The sequence below is a fragment of the Arachis ipaensis genome, chromosome B4, assembly GCF_059453495.1.
Source record: "Arachis ipaensis isolate K30076 ecotype BB chromosome B4, ASM5945349v1, whole genome shotgun sequence".
In the NCBI taxonomy this organism is placed as follows: Eukaryota; Viridiplantae; Streptophyta; class Magnoliopsida; order Fabales; family Fabaceae; genus Arachis; species Arachis ipaensis.
The window spans coordinates 53,974,951-53,992,665 of record NC_142439.1 but is presented as its reverse complement, the minus strand read 5'-3'; the positions used below and the strand labels follow the sequence as shown (position 1 = coordinate 53,992,665).

At 38.7% G+C, this 17,715-nt stretch overlaps 1 non-coding gene across 1 annotated transcript; it reads left to right on the top strand.

Annotated features, from left to right (window-relative positions):
• Window positions 1-13,712: 13,712 nt before the first annotated feature.
• On the top strand, window positions 13,713-13,820 carry LOC148567613 (small nucleolar RNA R71). The gene has a single exon (XR_015881901.1). It is a non-coding gene; the product is annotated as a small nucleolar RNA R71 (small nucleolar RNA).
• Window positions 13,821-17,715: the final 3,895 nt, after the last annotated feature.

Sequence of the window (17,715 nt, the reverse complement as noted above, 5' to 3'; positions counted from 1 at the left end):
CTGCCTTCTTTTTTACTACTCCAGGCTTCGTCAAAACAAATGGATAGAAGAAGAGAGATTGCGAGGCAGGAATACCAAAACCATCACACAACAATTGAAAAATTTTCATGAAACCCCAGGAATTAAGGTGATGTTGAGAGGGAGCAACATTACAGGACCATAACAGGTTGGTCTCAAATTCAGTAAAAGGGAGGGTGATACCCAGCTGACCAAAGAAGAAGTCATAGGCATAGAAATAAGGGCGATCTCTAACAACCCGAGTAGAGAAACAAACTCTCTCTTCAGAAGAGGGAGGGACAAGTTCATAATTCTTTTCATCACCTGCACTACTATAGACCCTATGAAACTGCCTAAGTTGCGCACAAAACTCGGAATCAACCAAAGAGACACACATAAGAACCATTGAGTCCACCCAATTGGCCATGCCCTCAGGAACCTGGGAAGACATCTCTACAACGTTATTTCGAGAAGACATGAGACCAACTAATCCTACAATAAGAAAAGAAGAATGGATTACTAAAAAGCATCTCGGACAAAGGGTGAAACAACTCGACTAATATGATCCAGAAGAACAAAAAGGAAAGGAAAACCCCAAGACTCAAACCAAAGTCCTGGGGAATCCTTTGGAGGCAGTAACAAAGCACCATTTCAGGAAAAAACTACCGCTTACATTCCAGCATCTCTCAAACAAGAATAGAAGACCTCAAACAGTGAGCATTTTCATAGGAGAAAGAAAAAACGCAAAAAGCACAGAAAGTCATCAAAACCACTATCTTCCTACAGTCTATCAGTAAAAAACAAGCATGCATCCCCAAACATCGAAGCACGACAAGTAGAAAGCGTCAAAGATACTTCCTTTTTTAGGATCAAACAAAATTATCATTCAAAGCTTCGAAACCAAAAGCACTAAGAACAGGCAGAAGCCCTAAAAACAGCAAGCAACAGGAAAAGCGAAAAATCATGCAAAGAGGCAAAGAAACTACAGAACACACCACGATCAGGCATAAGCAAAGGCAGAAAGATCCAAACTTTCTCCAGCCAAAATCAAAACTTTTTCAAAATAAATGGTGTAAAGGAAGGAAGGAAGAAGAACCAAACCTAGAAAATGGGAGAAAAGCTGCAAAAGAAAGCAGAAAAACAGAAGGCGAAATCTAGAATCACCCCTCTTCCACGAAAACAGCAACAAAGCAAGCGTCGTAGGAAGGAGCTATGGACTCAAAGCCAGAAACAGAAAGCGAGAGAGTAAAAGGAGAAGTTACGAAGAAAGAGTGAAGAAGAGAAACCGTTTCCTGAGTGTAAAGTTCAAAAATAAAGAAGTTAACGGAAACTGGGCAATTAATGCCAAATTAATTGGGGCATTAAACCCTCGCACGTTCCCCATAACAAGGCGCTAATACAAAAGCGCGCGCTTTTAGAGGAAAACGTTCTACATTCGAAAAGGTTCTACAAAAGAGGAAGTCGACAAAATACTCGAGTTCGGCTTCACCCGAGAAGGATCGTAGTCCTAAAACCAAGACTTGACCTCCAAAAGAAAGACCGAGCTCGAGCAGGGGCACTGTTCATACCCTGGGTCGAGCTATCCGACCCGGGATGATCGGTGACAAAGCGACCGACCTCTTCAGGTCAGACTATCCGACGTCTTCCCAAAAGAGCTCGGCCAAATCGACAGGAAAGCCCAAAAAATGGGCCCAACTCAAGGAATACGACCCATATCTAAAGGCAGTCCAAGCCTATAGAGATAAGGGCAGTTCCATTGAAGATAAGCTGACCTCGCCAAAAGATAAGATAAGATAAGATAACTAACTTATCTTATCTAAAAAGGTCACTCTACAACTACTATAAATACACTGGAGCACCCAGGTATAACTCATACTCTGATTCTACTAAAAAACCTGCTTAATACCTGTGCTAACTTAAGCATCGGAGTCTCTTGCAGGTACCCCCCACCCTCCGGTGGCCAAGGATCAGCAGTGCAGCAAGTCCAACAAGTCGGACACAACAGCTCCGGCCAACACCAGCCAGACAGACACGCCATCTCCGACCAGTACAGAAGATCTCATCCGAGATCGACCTCCAGTTTCAGGTAACCCCCGGAACACCTCTTCTTCATTAATGTCTTCTATGACCCTAGGAGGTATCTCCTCCAATGTAGTCCCCGACCGTAGAGTAATGGCGTTGAGACTGCCCTTGGGGTTTGGTTGGGGTTGGGAAGGAAGGCTAGAAGAGCTTGAGGGTAGGTTGGTGTTGTTGGAGGAGGACGTGGACATCTTCAAAATCATGTCAGTAATATTGGCCAATTGAGCGCCCATGGTATCGAATTGAGCCTTGTAGCTCTCGTCCCATTTTTCCATAGCAGCTTTAAGCTCGTCAAATTGATTAGCGGAAGATGAAGAGGATTGGTTGGATTGTTGTCTATGGTGTGGTTCTTGGTATTTGGTGTAGTTGTTTTGATTTTGGTTGTGGTGACTTTGGTTAGCTTGGTGGTTATTGTTGTTGTGTTTGTATTGAGATAAAGATTGGTTGTTGTTGTAATGAGAAGAAGAATTGTTCCATCTTTGATTTTGATTGCTCCCTTGTGCATTGTCCCTCCACCCTTGATTTTGATTACTACCATGAGAGTAGTTATTTTGGCCTTGAGAAGGATAGGGCGGACGGTTTTTATAATTCACATTGGCTACAACAAGGGCATGCTCCACTTGAATTTGATGGCATTGATTGGTGTAATGTGTGGTGCTAGAGCACAAACCACAAATTCTAGGAGGGCCTTCAAGTTGAGCAACTTGAGGTGGGGCTTGGATGACTTGGATGGAGTAGTATTCCTTTTGATCTTTTTGTACTTGAGTGAGGATAGTAGTCATGTCCCAAAGCGTCTTAGTTAAGCTTGCTTTGGAAGGGGATGATTCTACCACACCCTTGAGAGGATTACTTCTCACCCTCACATGTTGTGTAGCCTCAGCAACATTATTTATCAATTTCCAAGCTTCTCCCTCTGTCTTATTTTTCAAAAGGGAACCGCCACTAGAAGCGGTGAGCAATCTTCTATCTTCCGCACAAAGACCTCCGGTGAAGTAGCTAATGAGCAAGTGAGTGTTCAATCCATGGTGTGGACAAGATTCCAATAGCCTCTTGAACCAAGACCAATACTCATACAAACTCTCTTGGTCCTTTTGCATTATACCCGAAATCTCCTTTCAGATGTAGTCGGTCTTCTCTGGTGGGAAGAATTTATCTAGAAACTCTCTTCTCAAGATATCCCAATTAGTCACAATCTCATCCAGTTGTGAATAAAACCACATTTTTGCTTGCCCTTCAAGAGAGAAAGGGAAGGCAAAAACCATAATAGCCAACTCATCAGCTCCATGCCTTCGAGCCGTAGAACAAGCAACTTGAAAATCTCTTAGATGTCAGATGGGGTCTTAACCCAGCAACCCATGATACTTTGGAAGTAGATTTATCAAGCTACTCTTCAACTCAAAGTTTGGATCAAGGTTAGGATACCTTGCTTGCAAAGGTTGAAGTATGATATCCGGGGCTCCTTGTGTAACGACCCAACTTCCAGAACGTCATGATCGTACCGAAAGTAAGGCGTTACCAACCTGCTTTCCTTTATTAACTATTTACTATTGAGCCTTTAGTTCGATATCGCGATTTAGTTTTATAGAAAATTCCAGAAAATTTTGTTTTTGACAATCAAAATCATATATCAAACATTTCAAAGTAATAATAATCACATAATTATTACTAATAATATCTATCATACAAAGGATTTCAAATAAAACTCAGATACAAATCCTATCCCTCTGTATAAAATAAAAATCTTAAGCAATAAGGGCGAGGGAACTCTATGAAAGCAAATTAACTCAAACACTTAACTCGTAAATAAGTTCTAGAATCACCCGCAGCTTCAAACTGAGTCTTCGAACCTGTGTCACTGAGAGGATGGAAGATTTTGGGGTGAGAACAAACCACACGTTCTCAGTAGGGAATGGGAATGCCGTAAAAGTAATGAAATAGAATGCAAATAATTAACATACTCTAGGAAACTATATTTTTATCAAACTCTTATGAAAATACTATTCTTGGTTTTACTTTAACTAATTAGTTACCTCTTCCAAAGAAAATATCTAAGCTCAAAATAAATTCCAAAATATAAAACTGGTCACATTAAGCATTTCTCAACCACACAATTAATTTTCAATCACAACGTCAAATCTTACTCATCATCATACATTCACCATCTAATAGCACTAACAAAAGATTCAATTCAACACACAAACAAGTCACAACAAGGCAAACAGCATAATCACAGGGAAGTACAACGAGCAAACCCAATCAAATGCATATGTGCAAACAAGGATGATGCATGTCTAGCCCTAGTGCAGGTAATGAGCTCATTTGTCGCTTTCTACCCGCTCCTGACGTAACCCGAAGCAGCTGAAACGGGCATGGTTTTCCAGTCAGCATAGATACAGTTCTCACTAACTGACGTATGAGTCATATCCTCTGTAAGCAGACTCTGCCTCATAGGTGACGGCATTCCAGCTGTGTATGAAATCATATTCTCTGTAAGCAATCCTTGCCTTACAGGTGCGGCATTCTAGCCGTGTATGAATTAATATCCTCTGCAAGTGATCCCAGGTTATCAGTTGCAGGTACAGCTCTCAATAGCTGTGTAACACTGGAAAACGTTCTGTGGTCGTACCACTATCTATCTGACTGCCTTAACGCAGCAGATCATCACATACTCATTCTTATTACCATCATTCATTATTATTCTCATTATTCGTCATCACATTCACATTCTTATGCAACATATTTTCCTTTCTCTGTTCAATCATACTATACAAACTTTACATCTTTCACTTTTGCAATATCTTGGCTCAAGCCATTTCTCTTTACCATTCGTTCATAAAAATCTCAATCATCAATTCAGTTCATAATCTCTGCTATGGCAATCTTGAGTCAAGCCAACTTTAAAACTATCTTTCATTTTAGTTCTCTATCAAAGACTCCAGAAAATTATTTATTTTTAAATTCATTAAACACTTTTCAAAACATAACCTTTCATTAGAGGTAATCAAATAAAACTCTTTCTCAAGTTTACTGACTTCACAAAGATTCAAAAATCATCTCTCTTACTATTCAAATTCAAATATTATTATTTCACCAAATTTCTAAAAAGATAATCCTTTATTTCAAACCCAAAACACAACTCTCTTATATTAAATCAAACTCAAAACATAAACATTTCCTTGATAAATCGATTTCATAATAATATAATTCTTTTTTTTCTCAATAAATAAAACTCCAAACATAGTTCATTTCTTTTCTTAGTAAATTAAAATCAAATAATATAATTTTCCAAATCTTACTCTTTTAAAAGAATCTCAGATTTAATAAAATTTCGGCAGCACCTCCCCTAAAACTCGGACTTAGCCACCCTTACGGGTTTCCTCTTTCTCAACAAATCACCAGCCCTTTTCTCAATAATTTTCAAACAGACAATTCTCAATCAATCAGATATTCACATTTCATAATAATTAGCAAATCAATCATACTCCACAATTTCTGCTAATCCATCAATCCAATCTCACCATTTCATATTTACTTTTCACTTATCATAAAATCCTTTCAAAATTAAACACAATCAACTAGTAATCCCAAAAAAAATAGCCTTTCATAATTCAAAGTCATTTTCTTGTTAACAAAGTAACTGTTTTGGTTTAGAAGTCATATTTCAAGAGAATAATTCGGTAATCAAACTTCAATCTTTTAACAGTTCTCAAGCATAACTCTAATTAATCACGAATCAACATTAACAAGCATCAAAACCAATTCCAACCAGACACAAGTCAATTTCACAGCCATTCCAACATATTATATTACTAAAATCAACAACAAACGCTTATTCTCAATAATCAAAATATAGCCACAACTCAAACCATCATCACAATAATCCAAAACCAAACACAAATCCAACTCAGTTCATCAATTATCAATACGACAACTTTTCAACAGTTAGCTCATCAAATTTCAATTTAACAAGTATTATCAAATGAATCACCATTCACAGCCACTTTTCAACCAATTCAGCAATATCACATAGGTCAGAATTTTCAACAAATCCATCAAAATCAGAAAAACCAATATCAGTCACAGCATTAACCAAAATTAACCTTGTCAAATCAATTACTCACAACAACAAAAATCCAGTAACATTCTCAGCCAAAACCTAAACTCAATAAACTAATTGAAACACCAGAATACCATCTCAATATCAGACTTAATCCAAATTTCACAACCTCAAACCAAGATTATTCCTATCAATTAATCATATTTATGAATTATTTGTAATTACTCACTAAACCTCATTGGCATTCATAAGTTAAAACTATTAATTTTTGAAATAAATCCCCTACCTCAATGTCGCATTAACAACGTAATTAAACCAAGCAACGTAATTAAACTAAACAGCAGCTCGGGACCTACGTAGCAGGATCAGAATCATCAAGAGCGGCTCCAACATTGGTTCCTGGTGACAGCTACGGCGGCACGGTGGTTCGGCGACGGCGCTACAGCCCTTGTCGAGCTTTGGCATCATCAACGGTGATGCCTCTCAGTACCATCGCATTATGTTCGGCGACGGCCAAGCCTCCTTCTCAGCGACGGTGTTCGGGCTCCCTTCCTCACCGGCGGCTCTAATGGCAATAGCAAGGCAGAGCAATGGCGGTAAACCCTAGTGGCAGCAGCGATGGTCAGCGGCGCTCCTTGGACGACTGCGCGTGCGATGGGTCCAACGGTGGTGGGGACAGCCGAGACGACGGCGACCGTAGCGGCTCAACGACCCCTCGGGAGCTCCGCCTCCTTTCTCGTGTGATGACGGCAACCGCTCAGGGGAGACGACGGTGCAGGCGAGACGCGGCGGTGGCGGCGAGCTGGACAGTGCAGAGTGCGGCAGTCCGGTGGTCACGTCACGACGGCAGCGGAGCAGCGTCTCTTCCCTCTGTCTGTTTCTTTCTCAGTTGAGTGTGATGTTTACGTTTAGGAAAGGAAAGGGGGTGGGGGTGTGGCTAAGTGTGGTGAGGGATGAGGTCTCTAGGGTTAGGGTTTCTCAATTAATTTGGGAATTAGGGTTTCTGAATGAATTTGGGAATTAGGGTTAGAAATTAGGATTTTATAAAGAAATAAGGATAGATATGAATAGATATTTTGATAAAATTGAAGGGTAGGATAATTTTAAAATCAAATGTACGTTATTAAAAATATTTAGAAACATTATTTATCAATCAATTATTTCTAATTTAAATTATAAAATAAACATATTAATCATATAATTATAAAATATAGTTCAAACTCAATATTAATCATTCAAATTAAATGATATAACTTCTTATTATTTTTCTATCACTAGACTTTAATTTCAATTTATAAAATAACTAATTATAATAAAAATTGTACATAAATATTAATTGACGTAAGCTTAAAGTATTTGTAAAAATCAAACTAATCATTTCTAATAAATTAATCTTTAAGAGTACAAATTAATATAATAGAACATAATTCATTAAAATTACTTAAATTGAACAGTACAACTCTTTCTTATTTTTCAATTACTAAAATTATAATTTCAATTATACCAAATATCTAATAAAGTTTATATAAAAATTCTAATTAATTTAAACTTCAATTATTATGAAACTCTATTTAATTATCATTGGTAAAATAATTTTCTTAAAATAAATCACAAATAACTAATTATTTGATTTTCAAGAACTAGGGTTGTTACACCGTGCTCATGCAAAGTGATCCGTCGTGGCTCCGCCATGTATGACTCACCTGTAGGATGCAAAGATGTATTAGTAGTGCCAACAGAAGAATAGGAAGTAGCGGACTTGGTGCGCAGAAATTGTGATTACACTTTGATTATGTAAAATTCATTGCTCTTTCTTTCCCTGGCAATGGCGCCAAAAACATGATGCCAATACCATGGTTCACAACTTCGCACAACTAACCAGCAAGTGCACTGGGTCGTCCAAGTAATACCTTACGTGAGTAAGGGTCGAATCCCACAGAGATTGTTGGTATGAAGCAAGCTATGGTCACCTTGTAAATCTCAGTCAGGCGGATATAAAATAGTAATGGGGTTTTCGAAAGTAATTAATAAAATAGGGATAGAAATACTTATGTATATCATTGGTGAGAATTTCAGATAAGCGTATGGAGATGCATTCATTCCTCTGAACCTCTGCTTTCCTGCTGTTTTCATCCAATCAATCTTACTCCTTTCCATGGCTGGCTTTATGTAATGTATCACCATTGTCAATGGCTACTTTCGGTCTTCTCTCGGGAAAATGATCCAAATGCCCTATCACGGCACGGCTAATCGTCTAGAGGCATCACCCTTGTCAATGGTTACATCTTATCCTCTCAGTGAAAATGGTCAACGCACCCTGTCACGGCACGGCTATTCATCTGTCGGTTCTCGATAATGCTGGAATAGGATTTACTATCCTTTTGCGTCTGTCACTACGCCCAGCAATCGCGAGTTTGAAGCTCGTCACAGTCATTCAATCATTGAATCCTACTCGGAATACCACAGACAAGGTTTAGACTTTCCGGATTCTCTTGAATGCCGCCATCATTCTAGCTTACACCACGAAGATTCCGATTAAGAGATCTAAGAGATACTCATTCAATCTAATGTAGAACGGAAGTGGTTGTCAGGCACGCGTTCATAGGGAATGATGATGATTGTCACGTTCATCACATTCAGGTTGAGGTGCGAATGAATATCTTAGAAGCGAAACAAGATGAATTGAATAGAAAACAGTAGTACTTTGCATTAATCTTTGAGGAACAGCAGAGCTCCACACCTTAATCTATAGAGTGCAGAAACTCTACCATTGGAAATACATAAGTGAAAGGTCCAGGCATGGCCGAGAGGCCAGCCCTCAAAACGTGATCAATAGTCTCCTAAGATGAACAATGGATTAAAACTGAGACCAAAGATGAATAATACAATAGTAAGAGGTCCTATTTATAATAAACTAGCTACTAGGGTTTACAAAAGTAAGTAATTGATGCATAAATCCACTTCCGGGGCCCACTTGGTGTGTGCTTCGGCTGAGCTTGAGTGTTGCACGTGTAGAGGTCCTTCTTGGAGTTGAACGCCAGCTTTTGTGCCAGTTTGGGCGTTGAACTCCACTTTGCAGCTTGTTTCTGGCGCTGGACGCCAGAATTGGGCAAAGGGCTGGCGTTGAACGCCAGTTTGCGTCATCTAAACTTGCGCAAAGTATGGACTATTATATATTGCTGGAAAGCCCTGGATGGCTACTTTCCAACGCAATTGGAAGCGCGCCATTTTGAGTTCTGTAGCTCCAGAAAATCCACTTTGAGTGCAGGGAGGTCAGAATCCAACAACATCTGCAGTCCTTCTTCAACCTCTGAATCTGATTTTTGCTCAGGTCCCTCAATTTAAGCCAGAAAATACCTGAAATCACAGAAAAACACACAAACTCATAGTAAAGTCCTGAAATGTGAATTTAACATAAAAACTAATGAAAACATCCCTAAAAGTAACTAGATTCTCCTAAAAACATACTAAAAACAATGCCAAAAAGCGTATAAATTATCCGCTCATCACAACACCAAACTTAAATTGTTGCTTGTCCCCAAGCAACTGAAAATCAAATAGGATAAAAAGAAGAGAATATACTATAAATTCCAAACTATCAATGAAACATAGCTTCAATCAGATGAGCGGGACTTGTAGCTTTTTGCCTCTTGAATAGTTTTGGCATCTCACTTTATCTATTGAGGTTCAGAATGATTGGCATCTATAGGAACTCAGAGTTCAGATAGTGTTATTGATTCTCCTAGTTCAGTATGATGATTCTTGAACACAGCTGTTTTATGAGTCTTGGCCGTGGCCCTAAGCACTTTCTTTTCCAGTATTACCACCAGATACATAAATGCCACAGACACATAATTGGGTGAACCTTTTCAGATTGTGACTCAGCTTTGCTAAAGTCCCCAATTAGAGGTGTCCAGGGTTCTTAAGCACACTCTTTTTTTTTTTTGCTTTGGACCTTGACTTTAACCGCTCAGTCTGAAGTTTTCACTTGACACCTACACGCCACAAGCACATGGTTAGGGACAGCTTGGTTTAGCCGCTTAGGCCAAGATTTTATTCCTTTAGGCCCTCCTATCCACTGATGCTCAAAGCCTTGGGATCCTTTTTATTTGCCCTTGCCTTTTGGTTTTAAGGGTTATTGGCTTTTTGCTCTTGCCTCATGGTTTTTAGAGCTTTTGGCTTTTTCTGCTTGCTTTTTCTTTTTCTTTCTATATTTTTTTTTGCCTAATTATATTTTTTTTTTCTGCAAGCTTTGTTCTTTGTTGCTTTTTCTTGCTTCAAGAATCATTTTTATGATTTTTCAGATTATCAAATAACATGTCTCCTAGTCATCATTCTTTCAAGAGCCAACATATTTAACATTCTTAAACAACAACTTCAAAAGACATATGCACTGTTCAAGCATACATTCAGAAAACAAGAAGCATTGTCACCACATCAATATAATTAAGCTAAGTTCAAGGATAAATTCGAAACTCATGTACTTCTTGTTCTTTTGAATTAAAACATTTTTCATTTAAGAGAGGTGATGGATTCATAGGATATTCATAACTTTAAGACATAGTTACTAACTACTAATGATCATGTAATGAAGACACAAACATAGATAAGCACTTAACATAGAAAACGAAAAATAGAGAAAGTAAGAATAAGGAATGAATCCACCTTAGTGATGGTGGCGTTTCCTTCTTGAGGAACCAATGATGTCCTTGAGCTCTTCTATGTCTCTTCATTGTCTTTGTTGCTCCTCCCTCATTGCTTTTTGATCTTCTCTAATTTCATGAAGGATGATGGAGTGTTCTTGATGTTCCACCCTTAATTGTCCCATGTTGGAAATTAATTCTCCTAGGGAGGTGTTGATTTGCTCCCAAAAATTCTGTGGAGGCAAGTGCATCCCTTGATGTATCTCAGGGAATTCTTGATGATGAGCTTCTTCATGTGCCTGTTGAGATTCATGAATGTGCTCTCTTGTTTTCTCCATCCTTTTCTTAGTGATGGGCTTGTGAGATGAATCTTTCCATCTCCCATGGCTCAGAGGTGGAAGCATTTGTCTTCCCTTTCCTCTTTCTTGAGGTTTCTCTGGCCTTAGGTGCCATTAATGGTAATGGAAAAATAAAAAGCTTATGATTTTACTACACCAAGCTTAGAATATTGCTCGCGCTCGAGCAAGAGAAGAAAGAATAGATGAAGAAGAAGAAGATATGGAGGAGATAGAGGGATGTGTGTATGGATGTGAGTGGTGAATGGAAAACAGAAGGGATGACCATGAATGGAGAGAGAGAGAGGGTGAGGTGGGTGGGGATCCTGTGAGATTCACAGATCCTGAGATGATCCTGTGGGGTCCTCAGATCCTGAGATGATCCTGTGGGGTCCACAGATCCTGAGGTGTTCAAGGAATTACAACCTTGCACCAAATTAGGCATGTAAAATGCCCTTGCACACAACTCTGGGCGTTCAGCGCCAGGTTGGTGCCCATTTTGGGCGTTCAACGCCCATTTGTTGCCCATTTCTGGCGTTGAACGCCAGAACCATGCTTGTTCTGGGCGTTCAGCGCCAGCTCCTCTCCAGGGTGCAATTCTGGCGTTCAGCGCCCAGATGATGCCCATTTTGGGCGTTCAGCGCCCAGATACTGCCCATTTTGGGCGTTCAGCGCCAGAACCATGCTCTGTTCTGGCGTTGAACGCCAGGCAGATGCTTCCTCCAGGGTGTGATTTTTCTTCTGCTGTTTTTGATTCCGTTTTTAATTTTTATATTTATTTTGTGACTCCACATGATCATGAACCTATAAAGACATATAACTAAGAAAAATATAGTTAGATAAATAAAATTTGGGTTGCCTCCCAACAAGCGCTTCTTTAATGTCAATAGCTTGACAGTGGGCTCTCATGGAGCCTCACAGATGTTCAGAGCATTGTTGAGACTCTCCAACACCAAACTTAGAGTTTGGATATGGGAGTTCAACACCAAACTTAGAGTTTGGTTGTGGCCTCCCAACACCAAACTTAGAGTTTGACTGTGGGGGCTTTGTTTGACTCTGCTTTGAGAGAAGCTTTTTATGCTTCCTCTCCATAGATGCAGAGAGAGATCCTTGAGTTGTAAACACAAGGTTGTCCTCATTCAATTGAAGGATTAATTCTCCTCTGTCCACATCAATCACAGCTTTTGCTGTGGCTAGGAAAGGTCTTCCTAGGAGGATGGATTCATCCTCTTCCTTTCCAGTATCCAGGACTATGAAATCAGCAGGGATGTAAAGGCCTTCAACATTTACTAACACGTCCTCTACTTGTCCATAAGCCTATTTTCTTGAATTGTCTGCCATCTCTAATGAGATTTTAGCAGCTTGCACCCCATAGATTCTCAGTTTCTCTATTACAGAGAGGGGCATGAGGTTTATTCCTGAACCAAGGTCACACAGAGCCTTAAAGATCATGGTGCCTATGGTACAAGGTATTATGAACTTTCCAGGATCTTGTCTCTTCTGAGGCAATGTCAGTTGATCCAGATCACTTAGTTCATTGGTGAACAAGGGAGGCTCATCTTCCCAAGTGTCAATACCAAATAATTTGGCATTTAGCTTCATGATTGCACCAAGGAACTTGGTAGCTTGCTCTTCAGTGACATCCTCATTCTCTTCAGAAGAGGAATACTCATCAGAGCTCATGAATGGCATAAGGAGGTTCAATGGAATCTCTATGGTCTCTAGATGAGTCTCAGATTCCTTAGGTTCCTCAGAGGGAAGCTCCTTATGGATCACTAGACGTCCCAGGGGGTCTTCCCCCTTGGGATTCACGTCCTCTCCTTTCCTTACAGGTTCGGCCATGGTACTTATGTCAACGGCCTTGCACTCTCCTTTTGGATTCTCTTCTGTATTGCTTGGGAGAGTACTAGGAGGGATTTCAGTGATCTTTTTACTCAGCTGGCCCACTTGTGCTTCCAAATTTCTAATGGAAGACCTTGTTTTATTCATGAAACTCACAGTGGCCTTAGATAGATCAGAGACTAAATTTGCTAAGCTAGATGGATTCTGCTCAGAATTCTCTGTCTGTTGCTGAGTGGATGATGGAAAAGGCTTGCTATTGCTAAACCTGTTTCTTCCACCATTATTAAAGCCTTGTTGAGGCTTTTGATCCTTCCATGAGTAATTTGGATGATTTCTCCATGATGGATTATAGGTGTTTCCATAAGGTTCACCTAAGTAATTCACCTCTGCTATTGCAGGGTTTTCAGGATCATAAGTTTCTTCTGCATAAGAAGCCTCTTGAGTACTGTTGGATGCAGCTTGCATTCCATTCAGACTCTGAGAAATCATATTGACTTGCTGAGTCAATATTTTATTCTGAGCCAATATGGCATTCAGAGTATCAACTTCAAGAACTCCCTTCTTCATAGGCGTCCCATTACTCACAGGATTCCTCTCAGAAGTGTACATGAACTGGTTATTAGCAACGATGTCAATGAGTTCTTGAGCTTCTGCAGGTGTTTTCTTTAGGTGAATGGATCCACCTGCAGAAGTATCCAATGACATCTTTGATAGCTCAGATAAACCATCATAGAATATATCCAGGATGGTCCATTCTGAAAGCATGTCAGAAGGACACTTTTTGGTCAGCTACTTGTATCTTTCCCAAGCTTCATAGAGGGATTCACCTTCTTTCTGTCTGAAGGTTTGAACATCAGCTCTAAGCTTGCTCAGCTTTTGAGGAGGAAAGAACTTGGCTAAGAAAGCCATGACCAGCTTATCCCAAGAGTTCAGGCTATCTCTGGGTTGAGAGTCCAACCACACTCTAGCTCTGTCTCTTACAGTAAAAGGGAAAAGCATGAGCCTGTAGACTTCAGGATCTACTCCATTAGTCTTAACAGTATCACATATCTGCAAGAATTTAGTTAAGAACTGAAAAGGATCTTCAGATGGAAGTCCATGAAACTTGCAGTTCTGCTGCATTAGAGAAACTAGCTGAGGTTTCAGCTCAAAGTTGTTTGCTCCAATGGCAGGAATGGAGATGCTTCTTCCATGTAAATTGGAATTTGGTGCAGTAAAGTCACCAAGCATCCTCCTTGCATTATTGTTGTTGGGTTCAGCTGCCATCTCCTTTACTTGTTCAAAATTTTCAATAAGGTTGTCTCTGGATTGTTGTAATTTAGCTTCTCTTAGTTTTCTCTTCAGAGTCCTTTCAGGTTCTGGATCAGCTTCAACAAGAATGCCTTTTTCTTTGTCCCTGCTCATAAGAAAGAGAAGAGAAAAAGAAAAGAAGAGGAATCCTCTATGTCACAGTAAAGAGGTTCCTTATTGTTAGTAGAAGAAAAGAGGAAGATAAAAATCTGAACTCAGAAAGAGAGAAAGAGAAGGTTCGGATTTTTGGTGGGTGAGGGGGAGATGTTAGTAGATGAATGAATAAATAGAAGGAGATGAGAGAGAAGGAATTTTCGAAAATAATTTTTGAAAAAGAGTTAGTGATTTTCGAAAATAGTTTTTGAAAAATGTTAGTAATTTTGGAAAATTAAGATTTAAAAATTAAAATAATTAGTTAATTAAAGAGAAATTTTTTTGAAAAAGGGGGAGACATTTTCGAAAATTAGAGAGAGAGAGTTAGTTAGGTGGTTTTGAAAAAGACAAGAAACAAACAAGAAGTTGGTTAGTTAGTTGAAACAAATTTTGAAAAGATAAGGAGTTAGGAAGTTAGAGAAGATGTTTTGAAATCAAATTTTTGAAAAAGATAAGATAAGAAGATATTTTTGAAAATATATGATTGAAATTAGTTTTTGAAAAAGATTTGATTTTTAAAATCACAATTAAAGACTTGATTCACGAGAAATCACAAGATATGATTCTAGAACTTAAAGTTTGAATCTTTCTTAACAGGCAAGTAACAAACTTGAAATTTTTTATCAAAACATTAATTGTTATTGTTATTTTCGAAAATATGATGTAAAATTAAGAAAAAGATTTTTGAAAAATATTTTTGAAATTTTCGAAAATAACTAAGAAAAATGAAAAAGATTTGATTTTTGAAAAAGATTTTGAAAAAGATAAGATTTTTAAATTGAAAATTTGATTTGACTCATAAAAACAACTAGATTTTAAAAATTTTTGACAAAGTCAAATCTAATTTTCGAAATTTTAAGAGAGAAAAAGGGAAAGATATTTTTTTTGATTTTTGAATTTTTAATGATGAGAGAGAAAAACAAGAAAAATGATGCAATGCATGAAATTTTTAGATTAAAATAATGAATGCATGCAAGAATGCTATGAATGTCAAGATGAACACCAAGAACACTTTGAATGTCAAGATGAACACCAAGAACATATTTTTGAAAAATTTTTAATGCAAGGAAAACATGCAAGACACCAAACTTAGAATTCTTTAATGCTTAGACACTAAGAATTCAAGAATGCATATGAAAAACAAGAAAAGACACAAAACATGCAAATGCAAAGATCAAACAAGAAGACTTACCAAGAACAACTTGAAGATCATGAAGAACACTATGAATGCATGATTTTTTCGAAAAATGCAAGATGCACATGCAATTGACACCAAACTTATAACATGACTCAAGACTCAAACAAGAACACAAAAAATATTTTTGATTTTTATGATTTTCTAATTTTTTTGTATTTTTATTTTAAAATTTTCGAAAATCATTTTGAAAAAGAAAAAATAAGGATTCAAAATTTTTCATATGAATTCCAGGAATCTTGTACTCTTTAGTCTAAAGCTCCAATCTGAGGGTTAGACATGGCTTAATAGCCAGTCAAGCTTTAGAATGGATTTACATCCATTGAGGTGATTAGTTGAAGACCAATCCCAAAGGAGTTTGGGTATGGCTTTTCATCCAGATAGGATTCAACATGTTACCATGAAACTCTAGAATTCATTCTTGAAAGTTTTGAAGCCATAGAATAATTTATTTTTGAAAACATTATTTTTATTATTATTATATTTTTCTTTTTGAAAACTTTTTGAAAAGAAAACGAAAAGAAAGTTACCCAATCTGAGCAACAAGATGAACCGTCAGTTGTCCAAACTCGAACAATCCCCGGCAACGGCGCCAAAAACTTGGTGCACAGAAATTGTGATTACACTTTGATTATGTAAAATTCATTGCTCTTTCTTTCCCTGGAAATGGCGCCAAAAACATGATGCCAATACCATGGTTCACAACTTCGCACAACTAACCAGCAAGTGCACTAGGTCGTCCAAGTAATACCTTACGTGAGTAAGGGTCGAATCCCACGGAGATTGTTGGTATGAAGCAAGCTATGGTCACCTTGAAAATCTCAGTCGGGCGGATATAAAATAGTAATGGGGTTTTTGAAAGTAATTAATAAAATAGGGATAGAAATACTTATGTATATCATTGGTGAGAATTTCAGATAAGCGTATGGAGATGCATTCATTCCTCTGAACCTCTGCTTTCCTGCTGTCTTCATCCAATCAATCTTACTCCTTTCCATGGCTGGCTTTATGTAATGTATCACCATTGTCAATGGCTACTTTCGGTCTTCTCTCGGGAAAATGATCCAAATGCCCTGTCACGGCACGGCTAATCGTCTGGAGGCATCACCCTTGTCAATGGTTACATCTTATCCTCTCAGTGAAAATGGTCAACGCACCCTGTCACGGCACGGCTATTCATCTGTCGGTTCTCGATAATGCTGGAATAGGATTTACTATCCTTTTGCGTCTGTCACTACGCCCAGCAATTGCGAGTTTGACGCTCGTCACATTCATTCAATCATTGAATCCTACTCAGAATACCACAGACAAGGTTTAGACTTTCCGGATTCTCTTGAATGCCGCCATCATTCTAGCTTACACCACGAAGATTCCGATTAAGAGATCTAAGAGATACTCATTCAATCTAATGTAGAACGAAAGTGGTTGTCAGGCACGCGTTCATAGGGAATGATGATGATTGTCACATTCATCACATTCAGGTTGAGGTGCGAATGAATATCTTAGAAGCGAAACAAGATGAATTGAATAGAAAACATTAGTACTTTGCATTAATCGTTGAGGAACAGCAGAGCTCCACACCTTAATCTATGGAGTGCAGAAACTCTACCGTTGGAAATACATAAGTGAAAGGTCCAGGCATGGCCGAGAGGCCAGCCCTCAAAACGTGATCAATAGTCTCCTAAGATGAACAATGGATTAAAACTGAGACCAAAGATGAATAATACAATAGTAAGAGGTCCTATTTATAATAAACTAGCTACTAGGGTTTACAGAAGTAAGTAATTGATGCATAAATCCACTTCCGGGACCCACTTGGTGTGTGCTTGGGCTGAGCTTGAGTGTTGCACGTGTAGAGGTCCTTCTTGGAGTTGAACGCCAGCTTTTGTGCCAGTTTGGGCGTTGAACTCCACTTTGCAGCTTGTTTCTGGCGCTGGACGCCAGAATTGGGCAGAGGGCTGGCGTTGAACGCCAGTTTGCATCGTTTAAACTTGGGCAAAGTATGGACTATTATATATTGCTGGAAAGCCCTGGATGGCTACTTTCCAACGCAATTGGAAGCGCGCCATTTTGAGTTCTGTAGCTCCAGAAAATCCACTTTGAGTGCAGGGAGGTCAGAATCCA